This window comes from Idiotropiscis lumnitzeri, unplaced genomic scaffold (genome assembly GCF_059441095.1).
Source record: "Idiotropiscis lumnitzeri isolate Australia: NSW breed Sydney's pygmy pipehorse unplaced genomic scaffold, RoL_Ilum_1.0 HiC_scaffold_50, whole genome shotgun sequence".
NCBI lineage: Eukaryota > Metazoa > Chordata > Actinopteri > Syngnathiformes > Syngnathidae > Idiotropiscis > Idiotropiscis lumnitzeri.
In genome coordinates this window covers 1,470,122-1,494,299 of record NW_028283588.1, presented here as the reverse complement: position 1 = coordinate 1,494,299, position 24,178 = coordinate 1,470,122, and positions in this window count along the sequence as shown.

Here is a 24,178-nt window from a genome sequence, read left to right as displayed (position 1 = left end):
GCGTTCGCGAGACGGCCCAGCTGCAACCCATCATGCCTTGATTACGGACTATTTAAGCCTCCGACACGCAGGTTTGCGTGTCGGATTATTGACCTACTTGCTCTCGCCTTGTGCCTTGCTACAGTCTTTGCCAACTTTGCTCCGTGTATTTGTCGTGTATGTTGTTACCTTGTTTATTTCTACAGCTACGTTTCGGCTCGCTTTGTGTTTTTTCGATGATTGGATTTAACCTTACCCTTTGGAGGAAGGACATTCTTGTTTTCGGTTTTCTTGCATTGCAAGCTCCTTTTGTTACTCGTTTTGCTTTTCCTGGGGGAAGATTGTTCCCCCAGCGTTTCCCGTTCACGTCTCCCGACGTCTGTAAGTATAGACCCTCTATTATTATTGATAGCAACCCTCCTTGCCTATCGCCTGCCAATTGTTTTTTGCCGGCCACAATAAATATTGTTCCTACCGTATTTTCCCTTGTCTGCGCTTTAAGGATCCACCCACACCGCTTCCCAGCCCCGGCTGGGGAGCGATCCTCACAGAATAATCCGACCATGGATTCTGCAGACAAGGAGAAAATTTTTCATGCCTTGACCAGCCAAGGACGCCTAGTGGGCCAACAGGCGACCGAGCTCGCGACCCTGCGCGTCGCGGTCGGCCAACTGGTCCAGCAACTCATGAGCCTAGGGGCCCGACTGAGTACCCCAGTTCACCCTGCCTCGCCGGTTCCCAACCCGGTCGATCCCCCTTCCGGGGCTCCGCCCCCAGGTTACCCGGTTAAGGAGCCTAACCTGGCTCATCCCGACCGCTACGGCGGAGAGCCTGGCCTTTGCGGCCCATTTATTCATCATTGTAGGCTGATTTTTGACCAGCAGCCCCGAACCTATGCGCTAGACAGCTCAAAAGTAGCATTTATGATGAGCCTCCTGACTGGTCAAGCGAGTGCATGGGCCATGGCCGTGAGCAACACGCGTCCCGAGATCAGCTCCTCGTTCCCCGCCTTTCTGAACGAGTTCCAGCGAGTGTTCCACCACCCGATCCGCGGGAAGGAGGCCGGAGCGGAATTACTGGACTGTATCCAGGGGGCACGGTCTGTTGCCGAGTACTCGATCACCTTCCGCACCCGAGCAGCGGAGAGTGGATTCGACGACTGCGCCCTGAGGTCCGTTTTCCGGAGGGGTCTGAACCCGGCCCTCAAGGACGAGCAGGCAGCCCGCGACGACGCCGAGACGCTGGAGGAGCTGATCACCCTGGCGATTCGTCTGGACAACCGCCTTCGAGAGCGTCGTCGAGAGCGAGGGGTGGAGCAGCGCCACGCCGAGCCGCCACGATTCCGGTTACCCGAACCTGCGCCCGCCGACGAGCCCATGCAGATGGGGGCCAGCCGCCTGGCGTCGCGGGAGCACCCTCGAGAGCAGGCGAGGGAGCAGCGCCGCTCGACCCATCCTCACACTCGGTCTCCCGGGTGGCCGCCCGTCGACGAGCCCAGGGGGGCGCCTCCGCGCCGTCCGGACCTACGAGAGAGGCAGCGCCGGCGCAGCACAGGGGCGTGCTTCTACTGCGGTCAACAGGGACACAGAGTAGCAGAGTGCGCGGAGATGGCCGACCGCCTAGAGTCATCCCCTCGTCGCCCCGCTCACTGCGAGTCCGCGGGGCGCACCTCCGCGGCTCCAGGTCCCCGGCAAGAACAGCCCGCCAGCGCGGCGGAGGGACAGGACAGTGCCGGGACCACCCTGAGACTTGAGATGGACGGAGAAATCACAGGGCTTAACGGGAGTGTTAAAGTTTGCGCGCTGATTGACTCCGGGGCCGATGACTGCTTTATAGACGCGGGTTTAGTGGCCCAACTCGGTTGTGAGGTCACCGAGCTCCACAAATCGGAGAAACTTTATGACCTCGATGGTCGCGTGCTGGCCGACATCCGACGGCTAACCGAACCTCTTACGCTGAAGTTGTCAGGCAACCACATCGAAAGGCGTTCGTTTTTTGTCATGCCCGCCAGGTCCGCCCCAGTCGTATTGGGAATCCCATGGCTAACCGCACACAACCCGGTCATCGACTGGAGCCGGCTCTCCCTCCAGAATTGGAGCCCTTTTTGCTACGCGCACTGCCTACGGTCAGCCGGAGAGGGCGTGCGGCCCCCGAGGTAGAAATCGAGCTTGAAAACGTGCCTAGCGTTTACCACGACCTCCGCGCCGTTTTTAGCAAAGAAAAAGCCAAATCACTTCCGCCGCACCGCCCATACGACTGCGCGATCGACCTAGTGCCCGACCCCGTCCTGCCGTCGGTACGGTTGTACAAGGTCTCGCAACCCGAGCAGGCGGCGATGAAGGATTACATAACGGAATCCCTCGCGGCGGGATTGATACGACCATCCACGTCTCCGGTAGGAGCCGGGCTCTTCTTTGTAGAAAAGAAAGATAAATCCCTCCGCCCCTGCGTCGATTACAAGGAACTAAACGCGATCACTGTTAAAAATCGCGACCCACTGCCCCTCCTGGACTCGGCCTTCGCTCCTCTGCAATCCGCGACAGTCTTTTCAAAATTAGACCTCCGCAGCGCGTACCACCTGGTCCGCATTAGAGAAGGGGATGAGTGGAAGACCGCGTTTAAAACCCCACTGGGACATTTTGAGTACCTGGTCATGCCCTTTGGGTTATCAAATGCACCCGCGGTGTTCCAAGCTCTCATTAATGACGTCCTCAGGGATATGCTCAATGTTTGTTGTTTTGTCTACCTGGACGATATCCTTATTTTCTCTCGGTCCCTAAAAGAACACCACCTCCACGTGCGATCCATTTTACAACGACTCCTAGAAAACAAATTATACGTTAAGGCAGAAAAATGTGAATTCCACAAAACCTCGGTTTCGTTCCTAGGATTCATAGTAGAAAACGGGCAATTAAAGGCCGACCCGGCCAAGACGCGCGCCGTCGTGGAGTGGCCGGTGCCCACTACACGCAAACAGCTGCAGAGATTCCTAGGGTTCGCGAATTTCTATCGCCGCTTCATCAAAGACTATAGCCGCCGGGCGCTGCCGCTCACTCGCCTCACCTCGACGAAGATTCGTTTCGCCTGGGACAGGGAAGCCGAGGGGGCGTTCGCGGATTTAAAAAAGGCATTCACAAACCCTCCCGTATTGCACCACCCTAACACCGATCTTCCTTTTGTTGTAGAGGTGGACGCCTCTGATTCGGGAGTGGGGGCCGTCCTGTCGCAGCAGTCCCCGGTCGACCAACGTCTGCATCCCTGCGCCTTTTTCTCTCGCTGCCTCTCCCCAGCGGAGGCCAACTACGATGTGGGCAACCGAGAACTCCTGGCCGTGATCCTGGCCCTGCAGGAATGGCGGCACTGGCTGGAGGGCACCCAGGAGCCATTCATCATTTTTACGGACCACAAGAACCTGTCATACATCCGCCACATGAAAAGACTGAACCCCCGGCTGGCGCGGTGGGCCTTGATCCTCAGCCGCTTCAATTATACCATGACTTACCGGCCGGGGGCACGCAACACCAAACCCGACGCACTGTCACGCATCCACGACGCCTGGGAAGACGAAGAGGGGCCGGCGAGCGTGGTGCCCAGTCATCGCTTGGTGGGGGGCCTGCAATGGGAGATCGAGCGGCGAATCCGAGAAGCCCAGGAGGAAAGTGGGGCGCCAACGGAGTGTCCTCCCGGGCGCCTGTTCGTGCCGACTCGAGACCGGGCGGAGGTGATCCAGTGGGGCCATGCCTCCAAGTTGGCCTGCCACCCGGGCATACGCCGCACCCTGGGCCTGATCGCCCAACGCTTTTGGTGGCCGTCGCTCAAAAGAGACGTGACGGCGTACATACAAGCCTGTCCACAATGCGCTGCCAGCAAGGCATCGCACCAGCCCCCGGCGGGCCTACTGCACCCGCTTCCCGTTCCGGCGCGCCCCTGGTCCAACATTTCACTGGACTTTGTCACTGGCCTGCCCGTTTCCCGCGGGCAAACGGTCGTCTTGACCATAGTGGACCGCTTCTCCAAGGCCGCCCATTTCGTTGCGCTACCCAAGCTCCCGACAGCCCTCGAAACAGCCAACCTGCTGGTCCAACACGTGGTTCGACTCCATGGCATCCCGGACGACTTGGTGTCCGACCGAGGCCCGCAGTTCGTCTCCCAGGTATGGAAGAAATTCTGCCAGTGCCTCGGGGCTACATCCAGTCTCTCCTCAGGCTACCACCCGCAGACCAACGGGCAATCGGAGCGCGCCAATCAGGACCTTGAGTCCGCGCTCCGCTGCGTCTGCATGGACCAGCCGGCCACCTGGGTCGATCATCTGCCATGGATCGAGTACGCTCACAATACTCTGATCTCCTCAGCCACAGGTCAATCACCATTCCAGACCGCCTACGGGTACCAACCTCCGCTGTTTCCGTCCCAACCCGGTTCTGAAGAGGTACCCTCGGTCCAGCAGCACCTAAAGCGAGCCCACCGGGCATGGAAAGAGGCTCGGGCCGCCCTGTCACGCACCACGCAGCGGAACCGGCGCATCGCTGACCGTCGCCGCCGTCCAGCCCCGGGCTACAAGATCGGCGACAAGGTATGGCTGTCCACACGAGACCTTAATCTGGCTGGATCATCCCGCAAGCTAGGGCCACGTTACGTGGGCCCGTTCGAAGTCGCAGCCATCATCAACCCGGTCTCGGTCCGCCTCAAATTACCCCCCACCATGAAGATACACCCCGTGTTCCACGTGTCTTTCATCAAGCCGGCCCCTACCTGCCCGCTGGTTCCGCCCGCCGCCCCGCCACCGCCTCCTAGGATCATTGACGGCGACCCAGTCTACACGGTAAAGGAGATCTTGGACTCCAGGCGCAGGGGAAGGGGGACTCAGTACCTGGTCGACTGGGAGGGCTATGGCCCAGAAGAACGGCAATGGATCCCTCGCTCCTGGATCATGTGTCCATCTCTACTACGAGATTACCACAACGCCCACCCAACGAAACCAGGTAGTACGCCAAGGGGCGTCCGTTAAGGGGGGGGTACTGTCACGATCGTGCCTTTGTGTTGCAGCCGAGTGGGCGTGGTCGACGGCGCGTTGCTCGGCAACGCGGCCACGAGCGGACGCGTTCGCGAGACGGCCCAGCTGCAACCCATCATGCCTTGATTACGGACTATTTAAGCCTCCGACACGCAAACCTGCGTGTCGGATTATTGACCTACTTGCTCTCGCCTTGTGCCTTGCTACAGTCTTTGCCAACTTTGCTCCGTGTATTTGTCGTGTATGTTGTTACCTTGTTTATTTCTACAGCTACGTTTCGGCTCGCTTTGTGTTTTTTCGATGATTGGATTTAACCTTACCCTTTGGAGGAAGGACATTCTTGTTTTCGGTTTTCTTGCATTGCAAGCTCCTTTTGTTACTCGTTTTGCTTTTCCTGGGGGAAGATTGTTCCCCCAGCGTTTTCCGTTCACGTCTCCCGACGTCTGTAAGTATAGACCCTCTATTATTATTGATAGCAACCCTCCTTGCCTATCGCCTGCCAATTGTTTTTTGCCGGCCACAATAAATATTGTTCCTACCAAATTTTCCCTTGTCTGCGCTTTAAGGATCCACCCACACCGCTTCCCAGCCCCGGCTGGGGAGCGATCCTCACAGTAATTAAATAAATACAAAAAGAATGGCTGGGGAATAAAAAAATAATACGTTTTAATAATAATTTGTTTTTTTTGTTATAACATGAATTTCACTCTCTCTCTCTCTCTCTCTCCCCGTATATATATATATACATATATATATATATATATATATATATATATATATATACATATATATATATATATATATACATATATATATATATATATATATATATATTTATTATATATATTGTATTTTCTTTTAAGCATTTTTGAAGGTGCGCCGCTACTTCGCGGATTTTCAGTTTCCGCGGGTGGTCTCGGTCCCCATTAACCGCGATAACCGAGGGTTCACTGTACTCCATAAAATTTACAAAAAGCGAGGTGAAACACTCAACCAGGGCTGCTTTTTTGAACATTTCTCGAGGGCCATGGCGAGCCATTTCAAAAAAGCTGCACAACTAACGTATAAAATATTGATAAATTTGCTCTGCCTGATGTGTGTGTCAAGTTTCACGAGTTGTCGTTCATATTTAGAACCTCATAATCAGCGTTGTTTTATTGCCAAAAAGTGCAATGCCACTCCCACAACTTTTCACGAAAAAGGATGAATTTCGTATTGTGACATCCTCATGGCCGAAACAGTCCTCCGAGCATATATGAGGGCGACCTTGTTGAGTTGCACGGAGAAAAACATCCAAGAAAATAACTTGTATTAGCTTTTACCAGTTGGTGGCGATACTACTACGATGAAAAATAAGTTGGTAGATGTCTTCAGGGCTGAAGTATCCTCAAATGTGTACAACTTCGAGAAGATAGGATCATCTGAGTCATGTTGCCGGAGCTTTTGTTGCCACAAAGTACAATCGGACTTTTCAGCACCGTAATTGCCACGCCTTTTGCCAAAACGTCACAAAACTCGGCAGAGAGTAAGATCATTGTCTTGAGTCTTTTCTGACTAATTTTCAGTCGGATTCGTCAAAAGGGCACCGTGCAGTACGTGAAAATTAAAATAAAAACAAATTTTTGATTCCACTTGGCGGCGCTGTGTGTATAACAAAATAATAACATTAAGATGTCTTCAGGTCGGGACATTTTATTTACAGGTGAATGTTTGGATTTTTAGGAGCATGTGCAGGGGAGTTATTAAGCATTCATTTATTTGTATTAGGTTCATTTTGTCTTCTTATTATTGATATTTGACAGATTCATTAAAAGCAGACAATTATGTTTTCGGTAAAATTTTTTACCTGACATGTTTCGGCGAGTCTTTCGCCTTCTTCAGAGTGTCGCATGATGGTGTCTTGAGACCCGTCTTTATCAGCTGATGTTCCATGAGGGTGTGACTTACCTGTCAAAAAAATGAAAAATCAGAGCAGTAAAAGAACAAGCACAACATGAATATTACAAATCAGCAATCACTGACCACTGCAAAAGGGAAAACCACATCATGGACCGGGAGAAGGGTAGGGTCATCGGCACCGAAGAGAACAAACAACAGCGCTGGATCAGAGAGGCCATTGAGATCTGCAAGCGAGGCATAAAAACCATGAACAGAGACAAGGGAGCCTTCATCCTCTCTACCACCTGGAGCAGCATCTTGGCGGAGTTAACGGACAGCGGGGGGCGTGACTTGCCTTCATTCTTGTGACAGGTAAGTCACGCCCTCATGGAACATCAGCTGATAAAGACGGGCCACAAGACACCATCATGTGACACTCTGAAGAAGGCGAAAGACTTTCGTATTGTGACATCCTCAAGGCCTAAACACTCATCCGAGCAAATATAAGGTAGATTTTGTTAACCTGCCCGGAGAAAAACATCAACGAAAATAATTTGTATTTGTTTTAACCAGTTGGTGGCGCTACCACTGCGATCAAAAATAAGTTGGCAGCCGTCTTCAGGGCCTGAATATCCTCAAATGTGAAAAATTTCGAGAAGATGGATCATCTGAATCATTTTGCAGGAACTTTTGTTGCCACGGAGAATAATCAGACTCTGCGGCACCGTAATAGCCACGCCCTTCGAAGGAAAGTCACAAAAATAGGGATAGAGTAAGATCAATGTCTTGAGTCTTTTCTAGCCAATTTTCAATCGGATTCGTTAAAAGGGCACCGTGCAGTACGTCAAAATGTAAAAAATGATATTGATTGGCGCAAGGTGTATAACTGAATATAAACATATAGATGTCTTCAGGTACCGACTCTTTATGTACATGTGAAGTTTTGGATTTTTAGCAGCATGTGTGCAAGAGAGTTATTAAGCATTTTGTCCATTGCGGCGAAGGAAATCTTAAGTGAAAACTTCGAAGCCCCGCCCCCGTCATATAGTATTTCGGAAACAAAAAATTTTAGCCCCAGTGTTTGTCCCAGGTCTTAAGATGCTACAGACAGAATTTTAAGGCAATCAGATGAAGCCTTTAGGATCAGGGTGCAAAAGAATGACCCCTGTAAACATGCAAAAAAGGGCAAAAGTCGGACTTTCAAAAATTCATAACTCACTTCCTGTTCATATTAGACGTTAAAATATCAAATTTTTCGCCATGCCCGATGAGACTGCCAAGTTTGGTGAATTTTTGTGCATGTTTCGGGGGTCAAAAATGCAATCGAACAATCGGAAAAATAATAATAATAATAATTTCTACAAAAACAATAGGGACTTCGCAGCGGTCGCTGCTCAGGCCCTAATAATAATAATAATAATAATAATAATAATAAAAGTAATAATATTTTCTACAAAAACAGTAGGGACCTCGCAGCCGTCGCAGCTTGGGCCCTAATAACAATTTCTAGAAAAACAATAGGGACCTCGCAGCGGTCACTGCTCGGGCCCTAATAATAATAATAATAAAAATAATAATAATTTCCACAAAAACAATGGGGACCTCGTAGCGGTCGCTGCTCGGGCCCTAATAATAATTTCTACATAAACAATAGGGACCTCGCCGCGGTCGCTGCTCGGGCCCCAATAATAATTTCTACACAAAGTCCATTGTGGTGACCCGCCCCTTTTAAGTAAATTCAAAATGGCCGACTTCCTGTAAAACCTAGCTCATTGCTCCAAGAGACTTTTTTGTAGGTCTTGGTCTTATACATACAGTGAACCCTCGCTACTTCGCGGTTCACCTTTCGCGGGTTCAGTGCTTCGCGGGTATAAAAAATATTCGGGGGCATTGTAGTTTCGCCGAGCGGCACGACGGGCGCTGGAGCGGTTAGACGGCCGGCGTGCGCCGAAGAAGAGCGTGGGCGAAGAGGAGAGTGGACGAAGAAGAGCACGTTCCCCCGGACACGATCGGTGGCGACGTTTCGCGCGGTTCGGACCGTACCAGAGCTCCGGCCGGCGTGCGTGGCAGTTAAGCCGTAGAGGAGCACCTTCCCCGGGCACGGGCGGTGCCAAGCAGCCCCTAAGTTTAACCGAATGGAAGCTCCGGAGGAGGAGGGCATGCTCGCGTCACAGTAAGCCAAAGAGGAGCACCTTCCCCGGGCACGGGCGGTTCCAAGCGGCCCCTAAGTTTAACCGAATGGAAGCTCCGGAGGAGGCGGGCATGCTCGCGTCACAGTAAGCCGAAGAGGAGCACCTTCCCCGGGCACGGGCGGTGCCAAGCGGCCCCTAAGTTTAACCGAATGGAAGCTCCGGGGCAGGAGGGCGGGCGTGTGTCACAGTAAAGCCGAATTGGAACACCTCTTCCGCCCGGGCACGAACGGAGCGCGAAGCTGTCAGTTATGAATGAATAAATGAATAAATAAATAAATAAATAAAGAATGCCACCTTTCATTTCACAGGGCACACCGGACGGCGTACCAGCAGGTAAAAGTCGGAGTAATTAAATAAATACAAAAAGAATGGCTGGGGAATAAAAAAATAATACGTTTTAATAATAATTTGGTTTTTTTGTTATAACATGAATTTCACTCTCTCTCTCTGTCTATATATACATATATATATATATATATATATATATATATATTTATTATATATATTGTATTTTTTTTTAAGCATTTTTGAAGGTGCGCCGCTACTTCGCGGATTTTCAGTTTTCGCGGGTGGTTTCTGTCCCCATTAACCGCGATAACCGAGGGTTCACTGTACTCCATAAAATTTACAAAAAGCAAGGTGAAACACTCAACCAGGGCTGCTTTTTTTAACATTTCTCGAGGGCCATGGCGAGCCATTTCAAAAAAGCTGCACAACTAACGTATAAAATATTGATAAATTTGCTCTGCCTGATGTGTGTGTAAAGTTTCACGAGTTGTCGTTCATATTTAGAACCTCATAATCAGCGTTGTTTTATTGCCGAACAGTGCAATGCCACTCCCACAACTTTTCACGAAAAAGGATGAATTTCGTATTGTGACATCCTCATGGCCGAAACAGTCCTCCGAGCATATATGAGGGCGACCTTGTTGAGTTGCACGGAGAAAAACATCCAAGAAAATAACTTGTATTAGCTTTTACCAGTTGGTGGCGCTACTACTACGATGAAAAATAAGTTGGTAGATGTCTTCAGGGCTGAAGTATCCTCAAATGTGTACAACTTCGAGAAGATAGGATCATCTGAGTCATGTTGCCGGAGCTTTTGTTGCCACAGAGTACAATCTGACTTTTCAGCACCGTAATAGCCACGCCTTTTGCCAAAACGTCACAAAATTCGGCAGAGAGTAAGATCATTGTCTTGAGTCTTTTCTGACTAATTTTCAGTCGGATTCGTCAAAAGGGCACCGTGCAGTATGTGAAAATTAAAATAAAAACACATTTTTGATTCCACTTGGCGGCGCTGTGTGTATAACAAAATAATAACATTAAGATGTCTTCAGGTCGGGACGTTTTATTTACAGGTGAAGGTTTGGATTTTTAGGAGCATGTGCAGGGGAGTTATTAAGCATTCATTTATTTGTATTAGGTTCATTTTGTCTTCTTATTATTGATATTTGACAGATTCATTAAAAGCAGACAATTATGTTTTAGGTTAATTTTTTACCTGACATGTTTCGGCGAGTCTTTCGCCTTCTTCAGAGTGTCGCATGATGGTGTCTTGAGACCCGTCTTTATCAGCTGATGTTCCATGAGGGTGTGACTTACCTGTCAAAAAAATTAAAAATCAGAGCAGTAAAAGAACAAGCACAACATGAACATTACAAATCAGCAATCACTGACCACTGCAAAAGGGAAAACCACATCATGGACCGGGAGAAGGGCAGGGTCATCCGCACCGAAGAGAACAAACAACAGCGCTGGATCAGAGAGGCCATTGAGATCTGCAAGCGAGGCATAAAAACCATGAACAGAGACAAGGGAGCCTTCATCCTCTCTACCACCTGGAGCAGCATCTTGGCAGAGTGAACGGACAGCGGGGGGCGTGACTTGCCTTCATTCTTGTGACAGGTAAGTCACGCCCTCATGGAACATCAGCTGATAAAGACGGGTCACAAGACACCATCATGTGACACTCTGAAGAAGGCGAAAGACTTTCGTATTGTGACATCCTCAAGGCCTAAACACTCATCCGAGCAAATATAAGGTAGATTTTGTTAACCTGCCCGGAGAAAAACATAAACGAAAATAATTTGTATTTGTTTTAACCAGTTGGTGGCGCTACCACTGCGATCAAAAATAAGTTGGCAGCCGTCTTCAGGGCCTGAATATCCTCAAATGTGAAAAATTTCGAGAAGATGGATCATCTGAATCATTTTGCAGGAACTTTTGTTGCCACGGAGATTAATCAGACTCTGCGGCACCGTAATAGCCACGCCCTTCGAAGGAAAGTCACAAAAATAGGGATAGAGTAAGATCAATGTCTTGAGTCTTTTCTAGCCAATTTTCAATCGGATTCGTTAAAAGGGCACCGTGCAGTACGTCAAAATGTAAAAAATTATATTGATTGGCGCAAGGTGTATAACTGAATATAAACATATAGATGTCTTCAGGTACCGACTCTTTATGTACATGTGAAGTTTTGGATTTTTAGCTGCATGTGCAGGAGAGTTATTAAGCATTTTGTCCATTGCGGCGAAGGAAATCTTAAGTGAAAACTTCGAAGCCCCGCCCCCGTTCATATAGTATTTCGGAAACAAAAAATTTTAGCCCCAGTGTTTGTCCCAGGTCTTAAGATGCTACAGACAGAATTTTAAGGCAATCAGATGAAGCCTTTAGGATCAGGGTGCAAAAGAATGACCCCTGTAAACATGCAAAAAAGGGCAAAAGTCGGACTTTCAAAAATTCATAACTCACTTCCTGTTCATATTAGACGTTAAAATATCAAATTTTTCGCCATGCCCGATGAGACTGCCAAGTTTGGTGAATTTTTGTGCATGTTTCGGGGGTCAAAAATGCGATCGAACAATCGGAAAAATAATAATAAGAATAATTTCTACAAAAACAACAGGGACTTCGCAGTGGTCGCTGCTCAGGCCCTAATAATAATAATAATAATAATAATAAAAGTAATAATATTTTCTACAAAAACAATAGGGACCTCGCAGCCGTCGCAGCTCGGGCCCTAATAACAATTTCTAGAAAAACAATAGGGACCTCGCAGCGGTCACTGCTCGGGCCCTAATAATAATTTCTACATAAACAATAGGGACCTCGCCGCGGTCGCTGCTCGGGCCCCAATAATAATTTCTACACAAAGTCCATTGTGGTGACCCGCCCCCTTTTAATAAATTCAAAATGGCCGACTTCCTGTAAAACCTAGCTCATTGCTCCAAGAGACTTTTTTTGTAGGTCTTGGTCTTATACATACAGTGAACCCTCGCTACTTCGCGGTTCACCTTTCGCGGGTTCAGTGCTTCGCGGGTATAAAAAATATTCGGGGGCATTGTAGTTTCGCCGAGCGGCACGACGGGGCGCTGGAGCGGTTAGACGGCCGGCGTGCGCCGAAGAAGAGCGTGGGCGAAGAGGAGAGTGGACGAAGAAGAGCACGTTCCCCTGGACACGATCGGTGGCGACGTTTCGCGCGGTTCGGACCGTACCAGAGCTCCGGCCGGCGTGCGTGGCAGTTAAGCCGTAGAGGAGCACCTTCCCCGGGCACGGGCGGTGCCAAGCGGCCCCTAAGTTTAACCGAATGGAAGCTCCGGAGGAGGAGGGCATGCTCGCGTCACAGTAAGCCGAAGAGGAGCACCTTCCCCGGGCACGGGCGGTTCCAAGCGGCCCCTAAGTTTAACCGAATGGAAGCTCCCGGAGGAGGAGGGCATGCTCGCGACACAGTAAGCCGAAGAGGAGCACCTTCCCCGGGCACGGGCGGTGCCAAGCGGCCCCTAAGTTTAACCGAATGGAAGCTCCGGGGGAGGAGGGTGGGCGTGTGTCACAGTTAAGCCGAATTGGAGCACCTCTTCCGCCCGGGCACGAGCGGAGCGCGAAGCTGTCAGTTATGAATGAATAAATGAATAAATAAATAAATAAATAAAGAATGGCACCTTTCATTTCACAGGGCACACCAGACGGCGTACCAGCAGGTAAAAGTCTGAGTAATTAAATAAATACAAAAAGAATGGCTGGGGAATAAAAAAATAATATGTTTTAATAATAATTTGTTTTTTTTGTTATAACATGAATTTCACTCTCTCTCTCCCCGTATATATATATATATATATATATATATATATATATATATATATATATATATTGTATTTTTTTTTAAAGCATTTTTGAAGGTGCGCCGCTACTTCGCGGATTTTCAGTTTTCGCGGGTGGTCTCGGTCCCCATTAACCGCGATAACCGAGGGTTCACTGTACCCCATAAAATTTACAAAAAGCGAGGTGAAATACTCAACCAGGGCTGCTCTGCATGTTGTGCTGGGCCACCTGGAACAACAGCGGAGCTATGCAAGGATGCTCTTTGTGGACTACAGCTCGGCATTCAACACGATCATCCCAGACATCCTCGTCGCCAAACTGGACACTCTCGGCCTCCCTGCCCTCACACGCATCTGGATTAAGGACTTTCTGACCAACAGACCCCAGACTGTGTTGCTCGGCCCCTACACGTCCTCCACCCTCATGCTGAGCACCGGTTCCCCCCAAGGATGCGTGCTGAGCCCTCTCCTGTACGCCCTCTACACCTACGACTGCAGCCCGGCCCACGGCAACAACACCATCGTCAAGTTTGCTGACGACATGACAGTGGTCGGTCTGATCTCGGAAGGTGACGAGACAGCCTACAGAGAGGAGGTAGGGAGACTGACAACTTGGTGCAAGGACAACAGACTGCACCTTAACTCTGCTAAAACAAAGGAGATTGTCGTCGACTTCAGGAGGAACAAGACGCTGCCGCCCCGCCCCTGCATCGAAGGCGTGTGTGTGGAGAGGGTCCACACGTTCAAGTTCCTGGGAGTACAGATCTCCGATGACCTTTCTTGGAGTCACAACACCACAGCAGTGGTAAAGAAGGTCCGCCAACGTCTGCACTTCCTGAGAGTCCTCAGGAAATTCAACCTGGACAGGAAGCTGCTGCTGGCCTTCTACCACTCGTCCATCGAGAGCCTGCTGACGTACTGTGTCTCCACCTGGTACAGCGGCTGCACTGAGGCGGACAGAGTGAGGCTCCAGAGGACAGTCAAAACAGCGCAAAGGATTATTGGCTGCCCTCTCCCCTCGCTGTCGGACATCTACACCGCCCGGTGCCTCAGAAGGGCTCTCAACATCGTCAAAGACAATACCCACCCAAACTCACACCTGTTCGACCTGTTGCCCTCTGGCAGGCGCTACAGATGCATCAAATCAAGGACCAATAGACTGAGAAACAGTTTCTTTCCGAGAGCCATCTCCATACTGAACTCTCACACACACACGAGACCACCCTAACCTTGCAAAACAGCATTGTGATGTGTTTCTATATGCCCTATTCAGTACTGAATTCCATTGCACTGTCTTATTTATTTATCTAATTTATATATTGTCTGTATTATTGTTGTATTGCACTGGAGAGGGGAGCCCTCTAATCTCGTTGCACACTTGAGTACAATGACAATAAAGGGATTTCTATTTCTATTCTATTCTTTTTTTAACTTTTCTCGAGGGCCATGGCGAGCCATTTCAAAATAGCTGCACAACTAACGTATAAAATATTGATAAATTTGCTCTGCCTGATGTGTGTGTAAAGTTTCACGAGTTGTCGTTCATATTTAGAACCTCATAATCAGCGTTGTTTTATTGCCGAACAGTGCAATGCCACTCCCACAACTTTTCACGAAAAAGGATGAATTTCGTATTGTGACATCCTCATGGCCGAAACAGTCATCCGAGCATATATGAGGGCGACCTTGTTGAGTTGCACGGAGAAAAACATCCAAGAAAATAACTTGTATTAGCTTTTACCAGTTGGTGGCGCTACTACTACGATGAAAAATACGTTGGTAGATGTCTTCAGGGCTGAGGTATCCTCAAATGTGTACAACTTCGAGAAGATAGGATCATCTGAGTCATGTTGCCGGAGCTTTTGTTGCCACAAAGTACAATCGGATTTTTCAGCACCGTAATAGCCACGCCTTTTGCCAAAACGTCACAAAATTCGGCAGAGAGTAAGATCATTGTCTTGAGTCTTTTCTGACTAATTTTCAGTCGGATTCGTCAAAAGGGCACCGTGCAGTACGTGAAAATTAAAATAAAAACAAATTTTTGATTCCACTTGGCGGCGCTGTGTGTATAACAAAATAATAACATTAAGATGTCTTCAGGTCGGGACGTTTTATTTACAGGTGAAGGTTTGGATTTTTAGGAGCATGTGCAGGGGCGTTATTAAGCATTCATTTATTTGTATTAGGTTCATTTTGTCTTCTTATTATTGATATTTGACTGATTCATTAAAAGCAGACAATTATGTTTTAGGTTAATTTTTTACCTGACATGTTTCGGCGAGTCTTTCGCCTTCTTCAGAGTGTCGCATGATGGTGTCTTGAGACCCGTCTTTATCAGCTGATGTTCCATGAGGGTGTGACTTACCTGTCAAAAAAATGAAAAATCAGAGCAGTAAAAGAACAAGCACAACATGAACATTACAAATCAGCAATCACTGACCACTGCAAAAGGGAAAACCACATCATGGACCGGGAGAAGGGCAGGGTCATCCGCACCGAAGAGAACAAACAACAGCGCTGGATCAGAGAGGCCATTGAGATCTGCAAGCGAGGCATAAAAACCATGAACAGAGACAAGGGAGCCTTCATCCTCTCTACCACCTGGAGCAGCATCTTGGCGGAGTGAACGGACAGCGGGGGGCGTGACTTGCCTTCATTCTTGTGACAGGTAAGTCACGCCCTCATGGAACATCAGCTGATAAAGACGGGCCACAAGACACCATCATGTGACACTCTGAAGAAGGCGAAAGACTTTCGTATTGTGACATCCTCAAGGCCTAAACACTCATCCGATCAAAAATAAGTTGGCAGCCGTCTTCAGGGCCTGAATATCCTCAAATGTGAAAAATTTCGAGAAGATGGATCATCTGAATCATTTTGCAGGAACTTTTGTTGCCACGGAGATTAATCAGACTCTGCGGCACCGTAATAGCCACGCCCTTCGAAGGAAAGTCACAAAAATAGGGATAGAGTAAGATCAATGTCTTGAGTCTTTTCTAGCCAATTTTCAATCGGATTCGTTAAAAGGGCACCGTGCAGTACGTCAAAATGTAAAAAATGATATTGATTGGCGCAAGGTGTATAACTGAATATAAACATATAGATGTCTTCAGGTACCGACTCTTTATGTACATGTGAAGTTTTGGATTTTTAGCAGCATGTGCAGGAGAGTTATTAAGCATTTTGTCCATTGCGGCGAAGGAAATCTTAAGTGAAAACTTCGAAGCCCCGCCGCCGTTCATATAGTATTTCGGAAACAAAAAATTTTAGCCCCAGTGTTTGTCCCAGGTCTTAAGATGCTACAGACAGAATTTTAAGGCAATCAGATGAAGCCTTTAGGATCAGGGTGCAAAAGAATGACCCCTGTAAACATGCAAAAAAGGGCAAAAGTCGGACTTTCAAAAATTCATAACTCACTTCCTGTTCATATTAGACGTTAAAATATCAAATTTTTCGCCATGCCCGATGAGACTGCCAAGTTTGGTGAATTTTTGTGCATGTTTCGGGGGTCAAAAATGCGATCGAACAATCGGAAAAATAATAATAATAATAATTTCTACAAAAACAATAGGGACTTCGCAGCGGTCGCTGCTCAGGCCCTAATAATAATAATAATAATAAAAGTAATAATATTTTCTACAAAAACAATAGGGACCTCGCAGCCGTCGCAGCTCGGGCCCTAATAACAATTTCTAGAAAAACAATAGGGACCTCGCAGCGGTCACTGCTCGGGCCCTAATAATAATAATAATAATAATTTCCACAAAAACAATGGGGACCTCGTAGCGGTCGCTGCTCGGGCCCTAATAATAATTTCTACAAAAACAATAGGGACCTCTCCGCGGTCGCTGCTCGGGCCCCAATAATAATTTCTACACAAAGTCCATTGTGGTGACCCGCCCCCTTTTAAGTAAATTCAAAATGGCCGACTTCCTGTAAAACCTAGCTCATTGCTCCAAGAGATTTTTTTGTAGGTCTTGGTCTTATACATACAGTGAACCCTCGCTACTTGGCGGTTCACCTTTCGCGGGTTCAGTGTTTCGCGGGTCTAAAAAATATTCGGGGGCATTGTAGTTTCGCCGAGCGGCACGACGGGGTGCTGGAGCGGTTAGACGGCCGGCGTGCGCCGAAGAAGAGCGTGGGCGAAGAGGAGAGTGGACGAAGAAGAGCACGTTCCCCCGGACACGATGGGTGGCGACGTTTCGCGCGGTTCGGACAGTACCAGAGCTCCGGCCGGCGTGCGTGGCAGTTAAGCCGTAGAGGAGCACCTTCCCCGGGCACGGGCGGTGCCAAGCGGCCCCTAAGTTTAACCGAATGGAAGCTCCGGAGGAGGAGGGCATGCTCGCGTCACAGTAAGCCGAAGAGGAGCACCTTCCCCGGGCACGGGCGGTTCCAAGCGGCCCCTAAGTTTAACCGAATGGAAGCTCCGGAGGAGGAGGGCATGCTCGCGTCACAGTAAGCCGAAGAGGAGCACCTTCCCCGGGCACGGGCGGTTCCAAGCGGCCCCTAAGTTTAACCGAATGGAAGCTCCGGAGGAGGAGGGCATGCTCGCGTCACAGTAAGCCGAAGAGGAGCACCTTCCCCGGGCACGGGCGGTGCCAAGCGGCCCCTAAGTTTAACCGAATGGAAGCTCCGGGGGAGGAGGGCGGGTGTGTGTCACAGTTAAGCCGAATTGGAGCACCTCTTCCGCCCGGGCACGAGCGGAGCGCGAAGCTGTCAGTTATGAATGTATAAAAGAATAAATAAATAAATACATAAAGAATGCCACCTTTCATTTCACAGGGCACACCGGACGGCGTACCAGCAGGTAAAAGTCGGAGTAATTAAATAAATACAAAAAGAATGGCTGGGGAATAAAAAAATAATACGTTTTAATAATAATTTGTTTTTTTTGTTATAACATGAATTTCACTCTCTCTCTCCCCGTATATATATATATATATATATATATATATATATATTTATTATATATATTGTATATTTTTTTAAGCATTTTTGAAGGTGCGCCGCTACTTCGCGGATTTTCAGTTTTCGCGGGTGGTCTCTGTCCCCATTAACCGCGATAACCGAGGATTCACTGTACTCCATAAAATTTACAAAAAGCGAGGTGAAACACTCAACCAGGGCTGCTTTTTTTAACATTTCTCGAGGGCCATGGCGAGCCATTTCAAAAAAGCTGCACAACTAACGTATAAAATATTGATAAATTTGCTCGGCCTGATGTGTGTGTAAAGTTTCACGAGTTGTCGTTCATATTTAGAACCTCATAATCAGCGTTGTTTTATTGCCGAACAGTGCAATGCCACTCCCACAACTTTACAAGAAAAAGGACGAATTTCGTATTGTGACATCCTCATGGCCGAAACAGTCATCCGAGCATATATGAGGGCGACCTTGTTGAGTTGCACGGAGAAAAACATCCAAGAAAATAACTTGTATTAGCTTTTACCAGTTGGTGGCGCTACTACTACGATAAAAAATAAGTTGGTAGATGTCTTCAGGGCTGAAGTATCCTCAAATGTGTACAACTTCGAGAAGATAGGATCATCTGAGTCATGTTGCCGGAGCTTTTATTGCCACAGAGTACAATCTGACTTTTCAGCACCGTAATAGCCACGCCTTTTGCCAAAACGTCACAAAATTCGGCAGAGAGTAAGATCATTGTCTTGAGTCTTTTCTGACTAATTTTCAGTCGGATTCGTCAAAAGGGCACCGTGCATAATGTGAAAATTTAAATAAAAACAAATTTTTGATTCCACTTGGCGGCGCTGTGTGTATAACAAAATAATAACATTAAGATGTCTTCAGGTCGGGACGTTTTATTTACAGGTGAAGGTTTGGATTTTTAGGAGCATGTGCAGGGGAGTTATTAAGCATTCGTTTATTTGTATTAGGTTCATTTTGTCTTCTTATTATTGATATTTGACTGATTCATTAAAAGCAGACAATTATGTTTTAGGTTAATTTTTTACCTGACATGTTTCGGCGAGTCTTTCGCCTTCTTCAGAGTGTCGCATGATGGTGTCTTGAGACCCGTCTTTATCAGCTGATGTTCCATGAGGGTGTGACTTACCTGTCAAAAAAATGAAAAATCAGAGCAGTAAAAGAACAAGCACAACATGAACATTACAAATCAGCAATCACTGACCACTGCAAAAGGGAAAACCACATCATGGACCGGGAGAAGGGCAGGGTCATCCGCACCGAAGAGAACAAACAACAGCGCTGGATCAGAGAGGCCATTGAGATCTGCAAGCGAGGCATAAAAACCATGAACAGAGACAAGGGAGCCTTCATCCTCTCTACCACCTGGAGCAGCATCTTGGCGGAGTGAACGGACAGCGGGGGGCGTGACTTGCCTTCATTCTTGTGAATGGTAAGTCACGCCCTCATGGAACATCAGCTGATAAAGACGGGCCACAAGACACCATCATGTGACACTCTGAAGAAGACGAAAGACTTTCGTATTGTGACATCCTCAAGGCTTAAACACTCATCCGAGCAAATTTAAGGTAGATTTTGTGAACCTGCCCGGAGAAAAACATCAACGAAAATAATTTGTATTTGTTTTAACCAGTTGGTGGCGCTACCACTGCGATCAAAAATAAGTTGGCAGCCGTCTTCAGGGCCTGAATATCCTCAAATGTGAAAAATTTCAAGAAGATGGATCATCTGAATCATTTTGCAGGAACTTTTGTTGCCACGGAGAATAATCAGACTCTGCGGCACCGTAATAGCCACGCCCTTCGAAGGAAAGTCACAAAAATAGGGATAGAGTAAGATCAATGTCTTGAGTCTTTTCTAGCCAATTTTCAATCGGATTCGTTAAAAGGGCACCGTGCAGTACGTCAAAATGTAAAAAATGATATTGATTGGCGCAAGGTGTATAACTGAATATAAACATATAGATGTTTTCAGGTACCGACTCTTTATGTACATGTGAAGTTTTGGATTTTTAGCAGCATGTGCAAGAGAGTTATTAAGCATTTTGTCCATTGCGGCGAAGGAAATCTTAAGTGAAAACTTCGAAGCCCCGCCCCCGTCATATAGTATTTTGGAAACAAAAAATTTTAGCCCCAGTGTTTGTCCCAGGTCTTAAGATGCTACAGACAGAATTTTAAGGCAATCAGATGAAGCCTTTAGGATCAGGGTGCAAAAGAATGACCCCAGTAAAGATGCAAAAAAGGGCAAAAGTCGGACTTTCAAAAATTCATAACTCACTTCCTATTCATATTAGACATTAAAATATCACATTTTTCGCCATGCCCGATGAGACTGCCAAGTTTGGTGAATTTTTGTGCATGTTTCGGGGGTCAAAAATGCAATCGAACAATCGGAAAAATAATAATAATAATAATTTCTACAAAAACAATAGGGACTTCGCAGCGGTCGCTGCTCAGGCCCTAATAATAATAATAATAATAAGAGAAGATAAGATAAGATGTCCTTTATTAGTCCCACAATGGGGAAATTTGAAAGTAATAATATTTTCTACAAAAACAATAGGGACCTCGCAGCCGTCGCAGCTCGGGCCCTAATAACAATTTCTAGAAAAACAATAGGGACCTCGCAGCGGTCACTGCTCGGGCCCTAATAATAATAATAATAATAATTTCCACAAAAACAATGGGGACCTCGTAGCGGTCGCTGCTCGGGCCCTAATAATAATTTCTACATAAACAATAGGGACCTCGCCGCGGTCGCTGCTCGGGCCCCAATAATAATTTCTACACGAAGTCCATTGAGGTGACCCGCCCCCTTTTAATAAATTCAAAATGGCCGACTTCCTGTAAAACCTAGCTCATTGCTCCAAGAGACTTTTTTGTAGGTCTTGGTCTTATACATACAGTGAACCCTCGCTACTTCGCGGTTCACCTTTCGCGGGTTCAGTGCTTCGCGGGTATAAAAAATATTCGGGGGCATTGTAGTTTCGCCGAGCGGCACGACGGGGCGCTGGAGCGGTTAGACGGCCGGCGTGCGCCGAAGAAGAGCGTGGGCGAAGAGGAGAGTGGACGAAGAAGAGCACGTTCCCCCGGACACGATCGGTGGCGACGTTTCGCGCGGTTCGGACCGTACCAGAGCTCCGGCCGGTGTGCGTGGCAGTTAAGCCGTAGAGGAGCACCTTCCCCGGGCACGGGCGGTGCCAAGCGGCCCCTAAGTTTAACCGAATGGAAGCTCCGGAGGAGGAGGGCATGCTCGCGTCACAGTAAGCCGAAGAGGAGCACCTTCCCCGGGCACGGGCGGTTCCAAGCGGCCCCTAAGTTTAACCGAATGGAAGCTCCGGAGGAGGAGGGCATGCTCGCGACACAGTAAGCCGAAGAGGAGCACCTTCCCCGGGCACGGGCGGTGCCAAGCGGCCCCTAAGTTTAACCGAATGGAAGCTCCGGGGGAGGAGGGTGGGCGTGTGTCACAGTTAAGCCGAATTGGAGCACCTCTTCCGCCCGGGCACGAGCGGAGCGCGAAGCTGTCAGTTATGAATGAATAAATGAATAAATAAATAAATAAATAAAGAATGGCACCTTTCATTTCACAGGGCACACCAGACGGCGTACCAGCAGGTAAAAGTCTGAGTAATTAAATAAATACAAAAAGAATGGCTGGGGAATAAAAAAATAATACGTTTTAATAATAATTTGTTTTTTTTGTTATAACATGAATTTCACTCTCTCTCTCCCCGTATATATATATATATATATATATATATATATATATATATATATATATATATATATATATATATATATATATATATATATATATATATATATATATATATATATATATATATATATATATATATATATATATTGTATTTTTTTTTTAAGCATTTTTGAAGGTGCGCCGCTACTTCGCGGATTTTCAGTTTTCGCGGGTGGTCTCGGTCCCCATTAACCGCGATAACCGAGGGTTCACTGTACTCCATAAAATTTACAAAAAGCGAGGTGAAACACTCAACCAGGGCTGCTCTGCATGTTGTGCTGGGCCACCTGGAACAACAGCGGAGCTATGCAAGGATGCTCTTTGTGGACTACAGCTCGGCATTCAACACGATCATCCCAGACATCCTCGTCGCCAAACTGGACACTCTCGGCCTCCCTGCCCTCACACGCATCTGGATTAAGGACTTTCTGACCAACAGACCCCAGACTGTGTTGCTCGGCCCCTACACGTCCTCCACCCTCATGCTGAGCACCGGTTCCCCCCAAGGATGCGTGCTGAGCCCTCTCCTGTACGCCCTCTACACCTACGACTGCAGCCCGGCCCACGGCAACAACACCATCGTCAAGTTTGCTGACGACACGACAGTGGTCGGTCTGATCTCGGAAGGTGACGAGACAGCCTACCGAGAGGAGGTAGGGAGACTGACAACTTGGTGCAAGGAGAACAGACTGCACCTTAACTCTGCTAAAACAAAGGAGATTGTCGTCGACTTCAGGAGGAACAAGACGCTGCCGCCCCCCCTCTGCATCGAAGGCGTGTGTGTGGAGAGGGTCCACACGTTCAAGTTCCTGGGAGTACAGATCTCCGATGACCTTTCTTGGAGTCACAACACCACAGCAGTGGTAAAGAAGGTCCGCCAACGTCTGCACTTCCTGAGAGTCCTCAGGAAATTCAACCTGGACAGGAAGCTGCTGCTGGCCTTCTACCACTCGTCCATCGAGAGCCTGCTGACGTACTGTGTCTCCACCTGGTACAGCGGCTGCACTGAGGCGGACAGAGTGAGGCTCCAGAGGACAGTCAAAACAGCGCAAAGGATTATTGGCTGCCCTCTCCCCTCGCTGTCGGACATCTACACCGCCCGGTGCCTCAGAAGGGCTCTCAACATCGTCAAAGACAATACCCACCCAAACTCACACCTGTTCGACCTGTTGCCCTCTGGCAGGCGCTACAGATGCATCAAATCAAGGACCAATAGACTGAGAAACAGTTTCTTTCCGAGAGCCATCTCCATACTGAACTCTCACACACACACGAGACCACCCTAACCTTGCAAAACAGCATTGTGATGTGTTTCTATATGCCCTATTCAGTACTGAATTCCATTGCACTGTCTTATTTATTTATCTAATTTATCTATTGTCTGTATTATTGTTGTATTGCACTGGAGAGGGGAGCCCTCTAATCTCGTTGCACACTTGAGTACAATGACAATAAAGGGATTTCTATTTCTATTCTATTCTTTTTTTAACTTTTCTCGAGGGCCATGGCGAGCCATTTCAAAAAAGCTGCACAACTAACGTATAAAATATTGATAAATTTGCTCTGCCTGATGTGTGTGTAAAGTTTCACGAGTTGTCGTTCATATTTAGAACCTCATAATCAGCGTTGTTTTATTGCCGAACAGTGCAATGCCACTCCCACAACTTTTCACGAAAAAGGATGAATTTCGTATTGTGACATCCTCATGGCCGAAACAGTCATCCGAGCATATATGAGGGCGACCTTGTTGAGTTGCACGGAGAAAAACATCCAAGAAAATAACTTGTATTAGCTTTTACCAGTTGGTGGCGCTACTACTACGATGAAAAATAAGTTGGTAGATGTCTTCAGGGCTGAGGTATCCTCAAATGTGTACAACTTCGAGAAGATAGGATCATCTGAGTCATGTTGCCGGAGCTTTTGTTGCCACAAAGTACAATCGGATTTTTCAGCACCGTAATAGCCACGCCTTTTGCCAAAACGTCACAAAATTCGGCAGAGAGTAAGATCATTGTCTTGAGTCTTTTCTGACTAATTTTCAGTCGGATTCGTCAAAAGGGCACCGTGCAGTATGTGAAAATTAAAATAAAAACAAATTTTTGATTCCACTTGGCGGCGCTGTGTGTATAACAAAATAATAACATTAAGATGTCTTCAGGTCGGGACGTTTTATTTACAGGTGAAGGTTTGGATTTTTAGGAGCATGTGCAGGGGCGTTATTAAGCATTCATTTATTTGTATTAGGTTCATTTTGTCTTCTTATTATTGATATTTGACTGATTCATTAAAAGCAGACAATTATGTTTTAGGTTAAT